At 36.4% G+C, this 20315-nt stretch overlaps 1 protein-coding gene across 6 annotated transcripts in view; it reads right to left on the minus strand.

Moving 5' to 3' along the window:
• KCNIP4 (potassium voltage-gated channel interacting protein 4) overlaps positions 1-20315 on the minus strand; it is a 401922-nt gene that overhangs the window by 267506 nt on the left and 114101 nt on the right. The window lies entirely within an intron of this gene.

A 20315-nucleotide genomic window follows, 5' to 3' on the forward strand; every position in this document is an offset into this window, starting at 1 on the left:
AGCTGCACACCACCATCCAGTCAACTTATTAAAAAATGCCATCTGACCAAATGTGCTAACATCTAAACCAAAATTACTTTGAAAAACTGTAGATTTACTGTGGGTGTATTCCTAGGGCTGCAAAGTAAATACTGAAAGTATCAACTTCGAAGCAGTTAACACAGTATTTTGAAAATATATCCTTCAAGGGCATTCACTATCCTTAGCCATGTCAGAACTGAAATACATTTTTTTTCATCACATATAAAATATGAGCTGTCTCCCCCATGATTCCTATTGTCAGAAAGCATCATTCCTTTCAAAGTAGGGCAATATATACACTGACATCTTCTATACCAATAACAACAGCTTAGCTTACCATAGTGAAAGGGCTAAACCAGATAAATTGAAAGGCTAGGGCAATTATACAAAAAAGGTAATAGGAAAACAAACTGACAGATGAATTATTCCTAAATCTTGGTTGCAGATGATTTTGCTACCATAGTTCTGGATGGGATCAAGACTCTGCCACTGATGCCTTTTCCTGGTTTTAAAATCAAGAGTCAAATACGGTTAAAAGGGGAAAAGGGATTTTACCTTGGTATTTATTTTAAGGATCTTTAGGTGCACACGTCCAGGTCGAATGCACCTTAATGCACACTGCAATGCACACCCCCAAAAGATCTGATATAACATTACAGGTCTTACTAATTAGCATATCTATCAAAGGTTCCCCAATGAGAGGCTCGAGTGAGCCTCCCTCCCCAAGGAACCTTCCCCTGTATGGTTCTATCTTGGTTTACAGAATGTGTTCTGGAGAGCACCTTGGGGTCTGGGGCACACTGATCCCTAGCTACGAAGCTTCTAAAATGTTTAGTCTCCTAGCTGAACAAACAAGTCCAAGAATGTAGGCAAAAAGCACTAAGAATACAGAAGTTGTAAAAAGGTATAACAGGGGTATAAAAGAAAAGACAAAAATCATCATGGCATCACCATGAAGGGAAAAATTAACAAGGGGCATTTGTTTGTGGTGTACCTCCAGAATACTCTATCTACCTACATTCACAAGGTACATGTCAGCGAGGAAACTATTCCTGAAGTGAGATTCACAGACTTGTGAAATTCTAATAGCTTGAAAATGTGCCCCAGCAGATACTGCTGTGTGATGAAACAGTTTATCAGTAGGAGACACTATTTTTATCTCTAATCAAGCAGGTATAAGTGTATGTAATCTAGTCTTTCAACTCCCCCATCCCCCCCCCAAAAAAAGCTCTTCCAGAGCACATTACCATAATTGCAAATTTCTTTTTCAACTTTGCAGGAGAGGAAAAAAAAAAGGAGTTTTTTCAATGCATTCTACATCTAACTCCAAGGCTTAAATGGAAAAGCTTCATATTTTTACGCTTTCAAAAAAATAAAAATGGATTAATCTCAACAGGCAGTTGTCTCTCATGGATTATTAGGTCTCTCAAGAAAGCTTATATAACCCACACAGGTCTTATGATTATCCTGAAAACCCAAGGAAACATATTATTATCCTCTTAAAAGTAAGGGGCCTATATTTGCAACAGGAGTTTGAAGAGAAAAGTTATTCCAAGTTTTTCCTATTTCAACATTGCTTTTTTACTTCAAAAATTCTTTTAACTCCAGTATGTGCAGAAGTTTATTAATGGGGGTGCAAAAAGCACATCCTGCAGCACCAGATAGAAGAGGCTGCTGTAACCGAGCTGAAACTTTGCTATGAAAAGTCCTCACATAAAAATGAAAGCCTGACAATTTCAACTGATGAGCCCAGGTGAATGACCAAACCTATCTGGTCATCTGTACTACTTATTAAAATAGACAAAACAGTTCCAATGGAAAAGAGCATTATTTACGATGAAGGACCTAGTCCCTAAAGTGTGGATTTCTGGGTACGCTCATACAAAAGAAAAATAAAGCTGCAAGTTAGAGATTTTTTATTTATCTGAAAAGTCAGACTGGATCCTCTTTTCTTCACTGTTTGCATTTCCCACTTATATTTCTTTCTGTTTTTTTTTTTTTCTTGTATATTTTTTTCCTTACCAGTTCCCATATCTGGTGTTACTTTGTTGCTCTTGCTTTATCCCTCTTTTTCCACCCCTAGATTCTTTAGCCTTGGAAAGCTCCCTCTTCTTCCATTGCTAAAAAATCATTTAAATCACCCATACATGTTATTCTGATGCTGGGAAGTATATGGGGGACTAAGTTACATGTGAAGATGGAAGGGCATTTTAAAAATCCTTAGGAAATGCCAAGACCAGGAGAAACCAGGGGAATTTGAATTTCCTTTGTCAGTACCCTTTGATAAACTGTCCTGTGTCCTGCCAGATCTTCACAGGGCATAGCAAATGCAGTCATGCTGAAATGACTAACAGCAGCAAAAAGGACATTTTTTCTGACTTAGACTGATTACTAGATGGAAAAGGAAGAAAAATATCTTCCACTCAAGATGGTAAACAAATGCTGTTTCAGCTAAGTAAGGAAAAAAAAGAAACACTAAGAGCAAAGCTGAAAGTCAAGTGGAAAGCAGAGAGCAGTGTCCTGCGTTGACACTAGGATGGAGCCATGACAGCATAATTTCCACTCCAGAGAGGCACAGGGAGGTCACTGGATCCTCCTCGGTGCAGAAGGGCAGGGGTGGCTGATTCATTCCAGAAGGCTGAATTGTTCTTTTTAACAGCTCAGCCCAGATCTGTAGGTCTTGAATACTAGTTTGTATCTGAGTGTGTGCATGTGTGTGTGTGTGTGTGTGTGCACAAAACAGGGATGCGTGTGCATCAGAATTTTCTGTCCAAAGACTGCTCAAATTTATACTTGGAATGAAATAGCCAAAAGCAACCAAGCAGCCTATGTTGTTGAATATTTCACATGTTAACCAGACATACGCATACATCATAAAAGCTCTTAGACATCTCCAGCCTCCTAGGCAGCAGGTGTAAATTTTGCCCCATGTGCAAGTCACACAACATCAATGGAGTGATTAAGGGTGACATGGTTCTGAAATCTTGAGGGAAATACTATGCCTATAATCAAAAGACAGATGCAAAGTGACCTATTTGTGCAACTCAACTCTCTCATCAGAGGTGATACTTGGCCACAGTGAAGACAGCAGAATTGCCACATTCTGTGGACTACAGCCTTTAATATTACTCAGAAGAATGCATTACAAGATCAATGAAAAGTTAAATTATCTGAGAACTGACTGAAATTCTCAGAGGACTTAAAATTGCAATTATTAATACTATTTATTATCTTTAAAAGACTTGGATAACTCTCAGTGGCACTTGCAATTTCCATAAATAAACAAACAAACAAAAAAATCCTTCTAGTTTGAAAAATAAGTGCATTTGTGTGAAACTAATCTAAATTTCCCAATCAAAATTGGCTCAAGGCAGTTCTGCATTTTTCTTTTTTTGCAGGCATTCATCTACCAGACACTGTCATTTTAACTTCTGTAAAGTGATTTTATCCTAACTTGGGTATTGCACATTGTTTCCATTCCTTTTAACTCAGCTTTCTGGGAGTTCTAGTGAGGGGAAATCAGTATTGCTGCTAAACCAACTGCAAGAAAAGAATTGAACATCTTTTCACTGTATATATTCTATGACAGCATCTGTGCTTGATTATCTTACCAGCAAATTGTACAGATGTTAAATGCTCAAAGTATAAAATGTTGCATATGTCTGTACAGCTAAAGAGACACACACATTTCTTAGTGCACCATCACTGAGATTCAGAAATAATACTAATAAAGGATAAGCAAGATGGATTTTTTATATTAAGTCAGAAAACAATAACGTGCTTTTTGAAAACTGACTGCAGAGTGATTAATAGACCTGATATTACAGTGTATGATACAAAGTGGCTGCCAATATTGGACTATGAAGTCATGTTACAAGTCCCCAGTGTAAAAAAAAAAATAAAATGTGGTTTGTAAGTTTTTTTAAGTCATGTTTTCTGCTCTAAGGAACATAGTAATCTTACCTCAAAGGCTCCAAGGAGGAGATTAATTCTGTTGGTCTTTATCTGCTAACCAACTAAATATCAGAAAGGCTAAAATATTGCCACACTTGACCCTCAGATTTCCTTTTCCTTATCTCCTAGAGGAGAAAGTGAGAAAGATAATTCTTCATATTTTTCTAGGAAGAGGGTAAAGAGGACAAAGTGGCTGCAGTGCTTTAAAAAAAAAAAAATAAAAAGAAAGAAAAAGCAAAGTAAGAAAACCCAAACAAGCAAATCCTACCCCAAAAGTTTCTTGGGTTAATGGAAGTTACTGTTTTTGCAATGCATGCTCTTCCAGATCTCATCCTTCAATCTCAGCAGACTAAAGGGATTGCATTTATAATAATTATATTGTCAGGAGTTAGCAGTTCAACTCATAATCAATTCAAGAAAAAAAATAAAAGAAAACATGAAGGCCCAGAGGAGTATTTTTCTATACTTTTCAAGAAAGTATATATCTTTTTTTCAAGAAAAATCTTCTGAAATTGTTCTACCACTTTCTCTAAGAATAAGAAAAATAATTGCCTGAGATTTTTGTTAGCTTGTGTGTGCATACCCACGTGTATGTGTATTTTGGTCTTACAAGCTTTGAGACCAAAATGCCCTCTGTGCCAAATCTGCCAGAGCAGTTATGAACCACATAACTCCAGCCACAAAAGCACAAGCTGGCCACAAACTGAATTTGCCATCAACATGCTTCAAGTTGCTCATCCTCCCTTTTCAAACAGAGAAAAGTAAAGATGCCTACAGAATGACTGCATGAAAAAATGCAAAGCTGTTCCTGGTTTTCTTACAGTAGCCATACATGAAAGGAATTGCAAAACTTAAAAGGCCAGAATTACCCCCTCTATTGTACTACTATACCTAATGCACATAAGCTTGAAACCCACAGCTGAGTTCAAGAGAAGGACAATATTTTAAATAATTCACTCCAAAAGAAATTGCTGGACAATATAGATATGAAGATATTACCTGATATTTACATCCTATTATTTAATTTAACTTCTTTAAGGATAAACAAGTGAAAACAGATACTCAACTGTACTGAGCCATATACAAACAGAGGGCAAGACAAGGTCTGAGAAAATACAAAGTTGAACTGCTACTCACTGACTAAAACTTCATTACAAAAATATCCTATATAGAAGCTACAGCTATACAGAAATAATCTAAATACAGATAAACTAGGCCTGACTGAATTATAGCAATTTCTGTAAAACCACTCTGGCTGGGTTTTGCATATCTATTATTTTATTAGCATGGGTTTTTTCCTAAAAGGATATCTTTGGGTTGCTCTGGCAGGTTTATCTTCATGATATATGATCCCCCTGCCCTATTTTGCATAGTACAAATGAGACTATAGAGGAAAATTTAAATGAGCAAAACCAGCATTAACCCGTATTACTGAGCCATTCATTCACTGGTATATATGGTATATATTTCAAGATAAAGACTCTGCAGAGAAAAACACAGGCACATAAGAAGTAAACTGAATTTGCCACTAAAGATTAATTAAGAGAAAACATGATGAGGATGAAAATTAAAAATTGTATTTATGTAACTGTAGTTACGAACAGGAAACCATCTTCCGCATGTCCCTCACCAAAGCAGGGTAGTGATTAGGGGGTGGAAGACTCTGCAAGGAAAGTAGCAGACTTCTTTCAAAAAGCTTCTTTCCCCAGCACCTGAGCAGCACAATTTTTTAATCCAATTGAACTCATCACTGAGAAGATAGACTAATAGCAGTAAGCATCTCCATGGAGGCTGGGTGTCTCTGAACCTGCTCTTATCTACAGTCTCCAGCAAAACTCAGCCAGATTCCTGGCTGGCAACCAGAGCCAAGCACACATGGCCTGAGACTCCCACTGGAAAGTTACTGCATAGATTCAAATCCATCATAACTGTTCCTTTGCTGAGGGGGAAAAAGAAACAGCAGTACATGGAGAATGCCCTAGAGTATCCAAAAATTTATTCAAAAATTATGAATGCTGGAAAAAAGACAATGTTGAGCAGTTCTTGACTTTAAAATCTAACTTTGTTTTTAAACTATGCAGGAACTGGGACATGGAAGTAAAATAATTTTTTACCTGTCATGGGTCTGAGATCTGTCCCAGGAAAACTGGCTACTGCTTGCAATTTCTCCTAGTATTTACTGAAGATTTCCTGTTCACATCATGGAATTAACTATCTTCCTACCTACGAAGGTTTAAATGGTATAACTATTCTTAATACACAATATTTAATATGGGAAGGATACAGAAACAAAAAAATTTGCCTATGAAAATGCAAGTCAATATTTTATTCTTGAGCAATGAAGAAAAATCATAGAATCACAGAATGATTTGGGTTGGAAGAGACCCTAAAGATTATCTTGTTCCAACCCCCAGGGCAACCTTCCTCTAGAATGATGATTTTACTTGTTAATTACTAGTATATAAAGCAACCACTGAGCAGGGAGAACATGGGAGGAAACCGGAAAACAGGGCATTGGAAGCAGAAGAAACAAAACATAACACTTGAGAATCTGTTCCTATGTGGTTTTTACATTCTCAGTGATCAGTTCAGAAAGTGATGGAGCTTACTGTAAATCATCTGCTGCAGCTGACCAAGGCATCCTTTCCAAAAAAAAAAATACAATGCAGAGGTTTGCCCTTTTTTTCAGTCCTACTTACTATACTATTCTAGCCTGCAAAGTAACCATTCAGTTGTAACAGGGTTACAATTTGCTTCACTAATGTATTAGTGATAAGTTCTTGCTTCCCCATTCAATGCAGCAAGCCTTTGCATACACTTTGCGACTTAATTCTTGAATGGCACTTTTCTTCACGTAAGATTTGACTTATATATCTGCAGGGCAGGAAGAAAATTTTCTGTTTCCTTGAATCTTAATAAATCCTTGCCCTCCTGGATGTTCTTCAAGTGAATGGCACTTTTCTTCACGTAAGATTTGACTTATATATCTGCAGGGCAGGAAGAAAATTTTCTGTTTCCTTGAATCTTAATAAATCCTTGCTCTCCTGGATGAAATTCATAGGATATCTGTTAATTCATAACTAGAACAGTTTTTATCTTGCAATTTTCTTCTTGCTTAAATAACAGTACAAGAAGCCCATTATATTTAGAGATTCTCCCAGGGATCTATTCAATCATCAACTTGTTTGTGCTTTTTTTCTATTGGACCTTATTAGGCTCATTCTTTACCATGTTTCTGAGAATCTGTTGTCCTACCTGTTTCTCCAAAACAAGCCATAGATTCTTCTTTAACAGTTCCCCGACATTTTTCAGTCAACATGAAGAACCATCTGTTCTCCTTGGCTTATAATTGCTATTCTTTCACTTTAAAAGTAATACTATTTACCTACAAGCCTTGAGCTTCAGAACACTCTTCACATTATTCCTTCCTTCAGTGTTTTTTATTACGTCCCATTCATTATCTTTGTCAGACTTACAATAGATCATAAGGTAAACCTTGTAACTTACTTGCATTAATCTTGTATTTACAGGTTGTGGTTGAAATAATTTGTGATGCATTATGTAATGTATAGTCAAATTGAAAGCTATTGTCTAGGATACTCAAAAGTCTATTTCTTAAAGAAAGTAATTTTTTCTTTTCATAAAATATAGAAGAAATTGTTTTTTTTCTGGCTAATAGCTAAATGCTTTCAGAATTTTTCCTGTAACCCTTTCTCTCTCTTTACATCTCAAATGAGAAATAAGGATAGAATGATTTTATGGGGGGAAAAAAGGGGAATAAAGAGGTACATTTTACTGTCAAAAATCATCATAACTATTTTAAGCCTCTTCTTAAAGACACCATAATATCCTTTAACAAGGAGTTCAACATTTCTGAGGAAACAGGAACAAGGACAGTCTCAGATGTAAGAAATAAAATAAACAGGAGAATTGTATTTTTTTCTGTACTAGCTAAACATGAAGCTACATTTGAACTGAGTACCACCAGCTGTCTCAAATCTTTTTCCTGTGCTTGTTTCAACATGACTGTGCTTTGATGGCTCAGACAGAACAAAGGAATCCCATGCCAATCTGTACAAAAACATGCAATGTGCTAGTATCAAGCAAAGGCTTTAAAACAGCGATGATCAAACCTTGAGTTATACTTAAACTACACTGTACAACCAGAACCAATGTCATCACTTCTAGATGCAGTAAGAGTTCCCTTGCAACACTGTTGATTAATGTATATATCAGTTCAGAAAGCTAAGCTGGCAAATGACATAAATCCAAACAGCATAAGGGAAGTAAAGATTTATGGAAGAGGAAGTATATATGTGAGGAAAAAAAGAAAAAACATTGAAGAAGCAACAGTAGCCTCAAAGGGAAAGGATATGCTAATACAGGTTATCCTTAAAATGACACACTGCTAGCATCTTGAGAACAGATGGACAGGTCACCTTATAAAAATGGCCACAACATCTACTCAATTGAATGCCCCAAATGGTGCCTTCATTAACCATGATATCCTCTGTGGACTTGATGGAATGTGGAACCTTGACAAATTAATTTTCTAAAACAGTAAGTTTGGGTTAAAGTAAGAAGTATTAAAACTATTTAAAGTTCTAATTTAGCAGATATTGTGAAACAATGGCAAAATGAATATCTCAGTAATGAAATGTTACTCAAATACTGAAACGGTAATTAAATAATAACACCATTAGTCAGCAATAACCATGAACAGGTCACAAAACTTTGGCACCTTTTCTCTGGATTTTCACTACTCCGCCTTATTACAAAACTGCTTGGAAATATTTTGGTTTCAGTTTTAATTTTTTCCCTTAAATCCCACAGTCTTACATGATTGTCAAACTACTATTGCTGAGACCCATATTCAATTTTATATTACAATAATTGTCTTGATATGATATGATAGGGTTCACTAGTATTGTAAAAAAAGTATTTTTCCTGATAAAAATTATTGTATTAATAGTGGGGATTTCACAACAGCAAGGAGGGAGATTGGCAGTTCTCAACACAGCAGAACCAGAGTTTTCGGGTTGCTGAACTAAGCTACAGAGACCAACTTCTTGACACAGGCAGAAATAACTCTCTTTTGTTTTATCACATTCAGGAGACAACCTGACGCCTTCCCTGAGATGCTGTTAAATGTAATAGGGTTTCTTTATGCCTAAGAGTCTGTAGAAATACCCAGTCTATAAAGCCATAAGTGTGCTTTGTTTTCCAAAACAAAGCATTTATTCTCTAAAATTTTCAAAGAGAAGCATGAGGCAAAAATAAATTCCCGATTCCAGTGGCACTAGGAGCAAGACACTTTTTTTATGATGTTCTTCCTTCACACCTTCCACATCCATTGCATTCACAGTTTGCATGAAAGGACAGCTACTGCCAAAGCACTTTTATCAACCTTTCTGCTTTGGAAGCTGCTACAAGTTCTAATGCATTCTCACTGTCTTGCTATTTACCAGCAAATCAAGTTTCTTTACCCAAAATTCAGAGGAGTAACTGGCCTCAATTAAAACTAGCAAAAAGCCCAGGCCTGTTAACTTTTAAAGCATTCATAAAAAGACCTGTTGTTTATGTCAGGCTTTTCAAAAATGTAAATAATGTTAATTAAGACACAGAAGAAAAAAAAAAAAAAGCAGGGCAACAAAACTGAGAAATTTGACATAACCACCTGGAAGCATCTCCTACAGAACTTCCCAGAACTTCTAATTACCCAGTGCAAGTTACATGAAAGGCAGAATGGAGGAGGCTATTGTAAGGCTACTTGGCTCAGAACAGTTTCTAAATAGCATTTAGTATCAAAAATGAAACTAATGAAGCAAACAAAAGCAATTCTCTTAAATGAAAGAGTGAAATATAATTTCTGTAGAGACAGAAAAGAGAGCTACAGAGCACTCCCAAAGTTCTCTTTTTTTTTCCTACAAACACCCAGGGAGAACAAAGAAGAATACTGACAACAGCTGACTCCAAAACTAGGTGGCTTCCTATAGTTTCAACCTAGCTCAGCATGAGAGGGCTGTAAGACTTTTCCAAAGACAAGTATATGCTATAAAGACCTAAACAAGAGCATAAATAAATTAATAACCAGCTTGTCTATCTGTGCCTCTTCTAAGTCCCCAGAGTCAATTTCATAAATTCGTGCAGTTAATAAAATTCTGACAACAGATCAGACTGAGATTTAGATAAAACAAAGACTAAAAGACCCCAAATTAACTTCTTTCAAGGAAAAAAGTGTACCTCTAGTTCACAATCAATCTGTCAGAATGAAAGTGCTCTTTGTCCTGAACATGAAAATACAGAAAAGGAGCCCTGAAGCATAAGTATGTGTTCATCATTAAGTCAAAAAACCTGAAACCTGTAAGCCAAAACTCAACAGCAATAGGAAAAAAAAATTAAGTTAGCAGTTTTAGCAATCGCCTACAATAAAACACTGCAATTTGAGGTAGATAATGCCTAATATACACAATCTTTCATCACTTACAGAGTCACAGAAATGTTGGAAAAAAAACTCTAAGATCATCAAGTCCAACCTTTTGTGTCCAAATTGCTTCGTTTAGGAAGATTATTTTGCATGATTTTTACAAAAGGGTCACTGCATGATTGTCATTCAACCCTGGACTATTAATCAGTACTGCTTGTGATAACAACCTGAAAGCAAATTAGATATTTAAGTGGTCAGAGTCATGCAAGCTTAAAGGAGCAAGAGGAAAGCAGTGAAGGGTCAGGAAATTAAACTCATGATTTGCAGGCACTAGCTAAGGAGTATGTGAATTTAATGTATGACTAATTACAAACTGGAAAGACAAAAAAAAGCCACTGCTGTATTACAAAGCAAAGTAAACCTTTTATTCGATTGAGTAACTGCTTGCATTGCAGGGGCAAGAGAATGAAAAGGTAAGTAATGTGAAGAGCTTCTCAGGTAAAAGAGAGCTCTTGAATGAAGATGGCAGAGAGCTGCTGAACTTCACTCAGAAGCTAAGGCCAGGACAGTGAAGGACTGAATCCTTCATCTCTATTTAAACATAAAAACAAACAAACTAACCACATGGAAACTCAACAGTCCCTTTAAGAAAAGATACTTCCGGGGGGAAAGCAGATTAGTATCTTTCTACAGTATCTCAGCAGGTCCTTCAAGGACATTCTGCAAACATACTGCTTGGATATGCTTTGAAACTTCCCTTTAAGAACTGTTTGTTGGATATACTTCAAAAATTTCCTTAAAAAAATGTTTAGTGGGTTTTTTTTAGAATTCTTAGTAGAAACCAGGGGCTGTAGGTCTTCTTTTGAGGGAATAGATATCACTACACAGGAGCTGTGGAAATTAAATGTATACTACAAAATTATTGAAATAGGGTACAGGGAAATCTGCATCCAACTTTTCCATCCATTGACTTAGAGCAGTATTACACAAGAGCATACCATACATATATATACATATATATAAAAATAAAAAAAATAAAACCTTAATCAAGTGTTTGGAAAATTAACGAGATAATTAAAGAAACCGTGTGCCTGAGGCTTCCTATCAGCAAATACACAACTATTTCCACGGCCTATAGCATGCTGGATACATTTCTAATGCAGCATTTTAAGTATGTTTTAAATACATTCTTTGTATTTTCCCTAGTATGAACTTCACTAAACTCCTCAAATTTTCTCCTAATACAGATTTACCTAATGCATACAGAAAAAGCTTAGCATTAAAAAAAATGAACTTTTAATTCAGCAAGCTGAGGAAAAAAATGAAAAATTATTTATAGCATTTTCTATCATTGAATCCCTTTTTTTTTGTAACATAAACAAGCTGAGTTTCTGGGAGAAAACCCTTATTGTACATCATAGGAGATATCAAACGAAAAAACAGTCACCAGTTTTGACAGCTTACATACTTTGTGTATCAATAATTGACATCCATTTGGGGCCCTATTCTTTGGGTTTTGAAAATAATTATCTTCCCTGCTGTCTGCTAATTACGTGTTTGAGAGCAAGAACAAACTGGTTTTTTAACATGACTCCATACCTTGACACAGGGAAAAAAAAAATAAAAAAGCAGACACCAGAGCCAAAATCACATGTTCTTAAGACCAAGAAATAAACAAAAAGGGCCTTTGTGAGATGAAGTATTTCCCAGAATTTTTTACCCACTGCAATTCTGTACTGCATTTCTATAGAAATGGAAACATCAGAATGCAGATCTTAAGTTCAGGGCCAGGCACTTCAACTTTTATACTCTATCTACAGTGACAAAGCACCTCTGCCTTCTGGAATCCCATTCTGTACTATAACAGTTCTGCAGCATTAAGGACAGCTGTGACCAGCTGAAAGCCAAAGGGGCATTCACAGGCATGAGCATGAGAGGAGAACTGCTGCTCAGTTCAGCAGCACTGTAAAATAAAAACAAGCAGACAAACAAAAATACAAACATAAAAAACAAAACCAAAAATCCACAAACACCAAAACCAACCCCTATTTTACCACAACTTCTATAGCTGACTTCTTAAACTCTTAAGGGATAGGCAGAAGTCTTCACACTTACTATTTTCTTGCAATTTATTTTTCAAATTTTGATGCATAATGATATTGTTTAAAATACAACTTTAAAAGAAAAATACTACGCACAGTAAAAATATCTACTAAAAAAAATGACCTAAATGTAATGGGTTCTTTAAAAAAAAAAAAACAAACAACACTTTAAGAACACACTTACTTTTTTTTAAATTGAACAGAGTGAAACAAATTAAATTTTATAAACTTCCATCTGGGATTCAGGATGTTTGATTGCATTTTTACAATCGACTGAAATGAAAATGGGTAGTTTAGCTTAGCAGTTGGTACAGTTCTGTGCCTGGAAATTTATCATAGTTTGCCATGTAATTTAAGCACTCAATTTCAACAGCTACTGCTCTCAGTCTGGGGAGGCAGCAAGGAAAAAAATCTACAACAAATTACACATGATGAATTTTTAGTAGCCTCAGTAGGGGTTTTTTTGTGTCACTAGGAGACAGGATACTGGGCAACAGACTGCCTGAGAGAAGAGGTTAACAAATTGGGTAGTAAAAAGAAGCTATGTGGAAGGTGACCTTCTGAGAAAGGTATTCCAGCCTCTGGCTGGGATGAGGAAAGGGTATGACTGCTATAGAATTATATTAAAGCAGCTAATCACTCACTTCTGAAAGAGAGCTGTCCTGGCAACTTTGCTTTGTATTGAGTCATGTGCTTCTGCACTTATGTGTTTGTATGCCTTTGACATATTTTCTTGATTGGACTTTTCAGGAATCCAGCACTGGAATGCTAAGTCTTTAATCCTACATCATAAGACAGATACCAAGCTACTTAATTGTACCAGAATGACTTCTGCCCCAGGACTGCAAAGGATTAAAGCACAGACAGCAGTTTTAACCATGTTTTCTTGGACTTCAGCAGAATGTAGGCACCAGCGTCCCATCGTACTTACCCACAAGCTGAATCAACTTGTCCTTGTCAGGGAAATGGTGGTGAAACAAAGCCTCAAATCAGTTTTGCATTCTATCTAGTCAACCATGCATTGTTTTTGAATGATGAATCTTAATGATTGGCATTAGCATCTTTGAAAGAAACTCTTCAAAGGCATTATTGAGTCTCCCAAAGCACTGGAGCAAGAAATTCATTCCTCTTGCTGTGTTTAGAAGAAATTCACAGTGGCTTATATAGATACACTCTGCACTGGTAACGTGTTTTAATACCTTCTTATTCCAGTAGGAAGCAAAGAGAAAAGGTTAAAAACCTCAAGATTTTTAAATTCATTTAAACAAATGAGTGGCACACAGTGGACTGGTTGTAAGGAGAACACTGATCTTTCGAGGCAGGTCTCGTGGCATCAGCTCCCTTCAGGATGTGCATGCCCACTTGATTTGGATTCACTACTTTTAGGAGTCTGCCAGTCTTTAATGACAGGTTAGAAAAAAATAAAGGACAAAGGCAGGAAATGGAGTAGTTACAAGTAGTGACATCACATCAGAGGGAAGTTATAGTGAAGGAGTCCCTAGGAGGTAAATGCTGAAGCTCCAAATATTCAGCATATTCATAAGTGTTCAGAAAAACAGGACTAATAATGAAGCTAGAAAAATCCATTTATGATTTTCAGTGAAGGGTTAGTGGAAGAACTGCAGAAGGACCTCAAGGAAGTGAGTGACCAGGGATGAAATGATCAAAGACAGCAGGCAGATGAAACAAAGCAGCCAACTTAATAATATAAGGCAGGTAGGAAAACCAACTTTACCTCACACCATAGGGTGATGAATCAAGACAGACTACAAGCACTGAAAAATGGAAACATACTCTCATAATTCATATGTCTACGAAAACATTGGCTTAGCAGCACTTTCGCAAAAAGCAAACAAAATGTTTTGAATTCTTACAGAAGTATAAAAAGAATTGAAGAACAACCATACAGAATTGTTAAAGTAGGGGGACTGTACATTTTTGAGTATTACAAGACCTGAATTTCCTAGACTGTAAAGGACTTAACAGAAAGTAGCAAAAGCAGAGCACCTAACTGTATATATACAGGTGCCACTGTGAACTTCAAGAAAAAGAATTTGAAATTTTAGTATATAGCACTAGTTTTGCGAGTTCAAACCTATTCTGCAAAGAGCCCAAATAAGTGATGCTTAAATGCACAGAGATAATTTGGAAAAATCTAAGCTAAGCTCTACTCATGTCCTAACTACAGACCTTCGGCATTGCTTCCTGTACCACATTCCATCTGCAGGGAGCTGTAAGTGCAGTGAGGGTCTTCCACACTGCTTCAGCATGTAAGTGGGCAGAAACATGAAGCAGGATATTTCCACCAGCCATCACCTTCCCAGTGCCCTCTAGACACAATTATATGTGTTTGAAGGCATTTTCCTTCAAATTCAGCTCCTCCATGGCCCAGCTTGCTAAAGCTCCAGCACTGCACATTTCCCTTCACAGCCCCCAGATCACAAGCACACCATGATCTTTACTTCATTTTTTCAGTTCACTGTGGTGCAACCATTTCTGCCTCTCATCCTTTGCCTTGTCAGACTTTAAAGATTTTAAAGCCAATGCACCTCCAGGTAGGGGTAGATGTAGTTGCAGTATTCAGTCTATTTAAGTGTGGAATGCTTCATGCCCAGGTGTACACTTTGGTGGTATTTCTTAAGTAGCTGTGGTGCAGTACAGATCTGGTATTTGATGCAGATTAACTAAATCTGGAAAAAAAATAGTAGTACAAAATATAAACTAAAATGTTGCATTGTTTGGAAAGAATAGTGTTGTAAAACTTCGTTGTTGTTGTTGTTCATATAGTCATACATACAATGCCACAGTATACATTTATCCTCCAGGTAAGCTGTAATCGAAAGAAAATCTCAAACCTAAATTTTCTCACTTTGATCAGTAGCAATACATCTAAAATACACAGTCAACCTACAAGCACTGAATAGTGTAGACACTTTATTTTCTATCATTACATGGCTCTCTTTACTGATGAACTCTACCAGGTAAGACAGGAGGTAAGAGTACTTCTACTAATTTTTTTAGAAGGGGGAATACATAGCAAATTGCCTATTTACACTGTCAAGATGCATCACAGAATGGATCAGGTTGGGAGGAACCACAGTAGGCCATGTGGTCCAACCTCCCTGCTCAAGCAGGGTCATCCCAGAACCCTGGTTTCGCATCCAGACAGTTCTTGAGTATCTCCAGTGTGGGAGATTCCACAACCTCTCCAGGCAACCTGCTCCATGTGCAGTCACACACACAGTAAAGAAGTCCTTCCTCATGTTCAGGTGGAACTTCCTAAGCATTATTTTCAGCCCATTGCCTCTTGTCCTGTTGCTTGGCACCACCGAGCAGACAGGCTCCACCCTCCCTTACACACATCGATGAGGTCCCCTCTCAGTTGTCACTTCTCGAGGCTGCACAGACCCAGCTCCCTCAGCCTTTCCTCATAAGAGAAATGCTCCACTCCCTTAATCATCTTTGTCACCCTCAGCTAGACCCACTCCAGGATATTACAAGAATTCTATTACATTTTGAAGGGTAGTTTCCTCCTTGATGAAAAAGAACATCTTTTTGCTATATGGTACAACTTGATTGATGAAAACATCTCAGCAGACTAGTCATGAAAGAACTGGCCTTAGTCCTACACTGTCTCAACAGGATGACATTTCAATTAATGTCACAGTACGATACTGTACAGACTACAGGTAGGTAATTTAATAGATCAGTCCAGAACTTCCTGTAAGCAATACATACAATCCAATTAGTTTCTCACAATAGACTACAGCAGTTATTTGAGGAGCTTCAAGTACTTCATCTGGGAAGTCTTCACAGGGGCAGCTGTTTCTATTCCCATCTGTCACTCAGCATTAAAGTTTCAGAGCACTGTGAACATGAACATGGGGGATGTTGCGGCACTGGAATTCACCTGTGTGTGGCGAGAGGGAGAGTGCCCGAATAGCAATGACACTTCCATAACCAGCAGTGAGGGTAACAGATACTTAAAACTGAAAGTGAGCAGTGACTGTCAGCCACCACCATCTCTGTCTTCCCCAACATGGATTTCAGTTACTGTTGTAACTCACTGGACGCAAAAATCAGTCCATTTTTGAAGGAATAAATATTTCTACAACGTATTTCTGAAAAATTTTGCCTTCGATGTTACAAGTTCAGCGTGCTGACAGTTAAGACATGACACCATGCTGTCCACTAAATATTTCTCCCAGACCAAACTCTTCATTGGTACAGATTTGCCTGCAAGGCATGAATCTGGTACACAACAACACAGAGGTATCAGAGGCCATGCATAAATGCACATTTTCATATACTAGTGTCACTTGGGCTCTTCTTTCCCCTCCATCCGCTCTCCTCACCCTCACTCTTGATTCTCCTTAAAGTCTTATTTTATATGTTCTGTTCTCTTGACATTAAGTTACATCTAATTTTCTTCATTTGGTTACATTTTAAAAAGTTAATAGCTGATTGAATAGATTAAAGATTTTCCTGTCCTCACTAAAAAGCCCTGATGCCTTTTCAGGAATCCTGAGGAGCTATGCACATAGGCTACTCAGGAAAGTTAATTATTAATTATCAGTAAGGTGGAATAGTTAAGATTAATTCAGTCACTGTTGAGACCCACTCATTCAGAATTTAAATAGAATTTGGCTTCATTTCCTTGAGAAATAAATTATGCTAAATTAAAATGAGGTTACTTCAGTTCTTATTCTTCTGCAATGTAGTAGTTTTACTTAATTTCAATTAAATCTGCACACGAAGACAATTCCTTAGATTTCTCTTTTGTTGTAACTCCTCTCCTGAACTGATACTGGAAGAAGTTTACAAAACTTGTGTTAGGCTGCATTACAGCAATTCAAAAGCAGCTTATCATTGGTGTTTAATATTTTTTTGTCTGGGAACAAACATGATAATTTGGGGAAATTTACTAAATATATATAATCACTAGAATCACATTTACAGTAATTAAGCAATTTCAGATGCATTTTCTACAGAAAGCTCTGCAGATTTTACTGCTGTGGATTCCATAGGCATCACTGATAAGGAATTAGATGGTAAGAGTACTGATTGTACTTGACATGAGAGATGGTGATTTAAGCACATTTAAAACTTTTAAGTGAAAATTAAGTTTGTATAGAAGAGGGATTTGTTTAAAACTGGGTGTACTTATTTATTTTAAATATATAATTTTATAAAGGTAAAAACAATATTTTTTACATAATCCAAGATAATCTAAATAATCGACAACAGTTGATTATCCTAGGTATATTTACCCATACTATGTGTATTCTAACTGATTAGAAATTAACCCGAATTTTTTGGCCCCAAGCTGGATGCATCTGTGTGTGTCAGCACCACATTTGACCAGCAACTTTCCTTTCTTAAGTGCTGCAGAAACCAGAGCCCCCCAACAGGCATCACATCCTTGTTCCAAGGAACTCATCTGAGGGGAAAGCCTGACCTGGGATTTTTAAAGAAATTCTTCAACTAACATAATGAATGTAGCGATTAGACTAAAGATGCTATGGACAAACTTTTGAGAAGTAAATGATATAAAACTCTAATTCCTATTTTCAGAGTTGACTAAGGAATCCATTTTCTGCTGACCTTTACAAGTATTACTATAAATCAAACATAAATTATCAACTGCCACTTTTTTCCCTGAAATTAAATGAAGTTTACAATAGCTGTCACAGAAAAGTCTGCACTGCACAAATTCTAAATGTGGTTTGATTTTATTCACATTCCTCATAAAAGGTATTTAAAAAATTACAAATATGGTCATAAAAACTAGACTAACATACACGAAATCTAGTACCTCTTTTCAGATTTATTCAATTTCTTAAACTAATGAACTATGGGTGTTGATGAAAACAGGCTTTTTTTCTCTTCATCCCAAACACTTTTATTTTATATTTAAAATTAATCACACTGCCTAGATGGGCACTCCATAAAAAGTGCAAGAGGGTACATGAAATTGTTACCAGTTTTAAAAGTTAAAGAGCCTATTTGACATACACACACAATAACACTGTATATACTTATTTTCAGTTTATGTATTCTGAAGAAACTAATGACAAAATTTATGAAAGTATGGCATCTACATTATTTGGAATAGAACATCAAATGCAGAATTAATGACAAGTTAGAGTTCAATACTGCAGGAATCTAATAATAATCAATATATGTTGTATGCTCAAAATGTTCAAAACATTAGCAGAAACCCTCAGTAGCAGGGTCCATTAGAATACCTGCTGTAGCTTTAAAAAAGAAGTTTACAAAATAAAATAATTTTTAATTTTTTGAAGCATTTCAGGGGAGTGAACCCCCTAGATCCAAGTATACACATACTTGCACCATGCTACAGATTTCAGTTAAAAATACAAAGACATAAATTTACACTTAAGAAACAGAACATAAAGGTAATATCTTAGTTAATGCTTAAAAAATTGAATTTATCCGATTTCTACAGCTTTTTGCAGTGAAAAGTTCAGGAGTTTAATTCCAGACAGTTTTTCATTTGTTTGTTTTATTTTAAATTACTTCAAAAGTCAGTATTTTAATTTTGGAAATGAAAGGAATATTACAGTGAATTGCATTGTCTTCCATGACAGGCTGTCATCATGAAGAGACAGGAGGCAAGTGAAGAGTTCACCAATTCAGAGACACATAAAAATCCATAGGCAGAATTTAAATTAACTGGGTTATAAACACAAACGTAAATGTTACAAATTAATCCGGTCTGAAAACACCGGATTTAAGTAAAGCAAGTAAACACCTCCACACCATACCGGGAAAGAGAACAGTGGTGGTGACAACCAGGGTCACTGTGTTATTGCACATAAACAGGTGACTGCCAGTGTAATGGGACATAAGGCTAGCATTCACCAGGCACAAAGCAGTGTTATCAGTTCTATTGTTTCTATTTGGCTGTATCAGAGCCAGTTGCACATAAAAACCAGTTAAAGACTGAAGTGTTGTTAGCAGGTAGTTCAGCACCCATGTATTTCCAAGCCAACATATCACTGCCATTTTCCAGATTGGCCAATAACTTCATATCCAAATATGGTATTGAATTGGCCATTATCCGTCTCTAATGTTTCTACAGAATTCAAAAATTAAACAGTTCAATAGAGAAAACATTTTCTGTTAATACAGGTTCACATTTAAGATAGCCCTTGCAGACTGGTAAGTATGAAGATGTGGTTATCCACAGCCATCCATGAAACTAACAGTTAAAATACACACTATTACTGCAGTCACTAATGTACATACATATATCGTCATATTTGGGTGAATAAGGTTGTCGTGGTTTCTCATTTTTATTCTTGGCTTGTATCTTTCCCTTAACTGCCACAAATAAAACTATGATGCAGGTCCAAAAATACTGGGGTTTTAAAACCTCCATTTGAATGATCAGCTATTGACATCGATACTGATAGGATGCATCCATCATCCCTAGCTAGCCCTGCTTTAGATGTTACATACTCATTTCTTCTAACATCCCTAGAACTTCTAATCCCTTTTCAGGGTATCTAAAACTACAGGACATAAAAAAGTATATACACACACATTTTCCTATGGACTAGTTCATAGAACTTAGCCTAAGGCTACTCCATCGTGAAGCCTAACAAACCCAATATATCAAAAAACACATGCAGTAATTCTTATTAGTAAGATGTAAATCAGTGTCTGAAAAACTAATTCAGTTGACTTCATATTCAGTTTATGATTCCATGTAAACTATCTGTTTTAAACTTCTGGCAATTGCAGGAAGGTGCTCAGGAGAGATCACTTATTTGACAACAAAAAGA

This window comes from Corvus moneduloides, chromosome 5 (genome assembly GCF_009650955.1).
Source record: "Corvus moneduloides isolate bCorMon1 chromosome 5, bCorMon1.pri, whole genome shotgun sequence".
In the NCBI taxonomy this organism is placed as follows: Eukaryota; Metazoa; Chordata; class Aves; order Passeriformes; family Corvidae; genus Corvus; species Corvus moneduloides.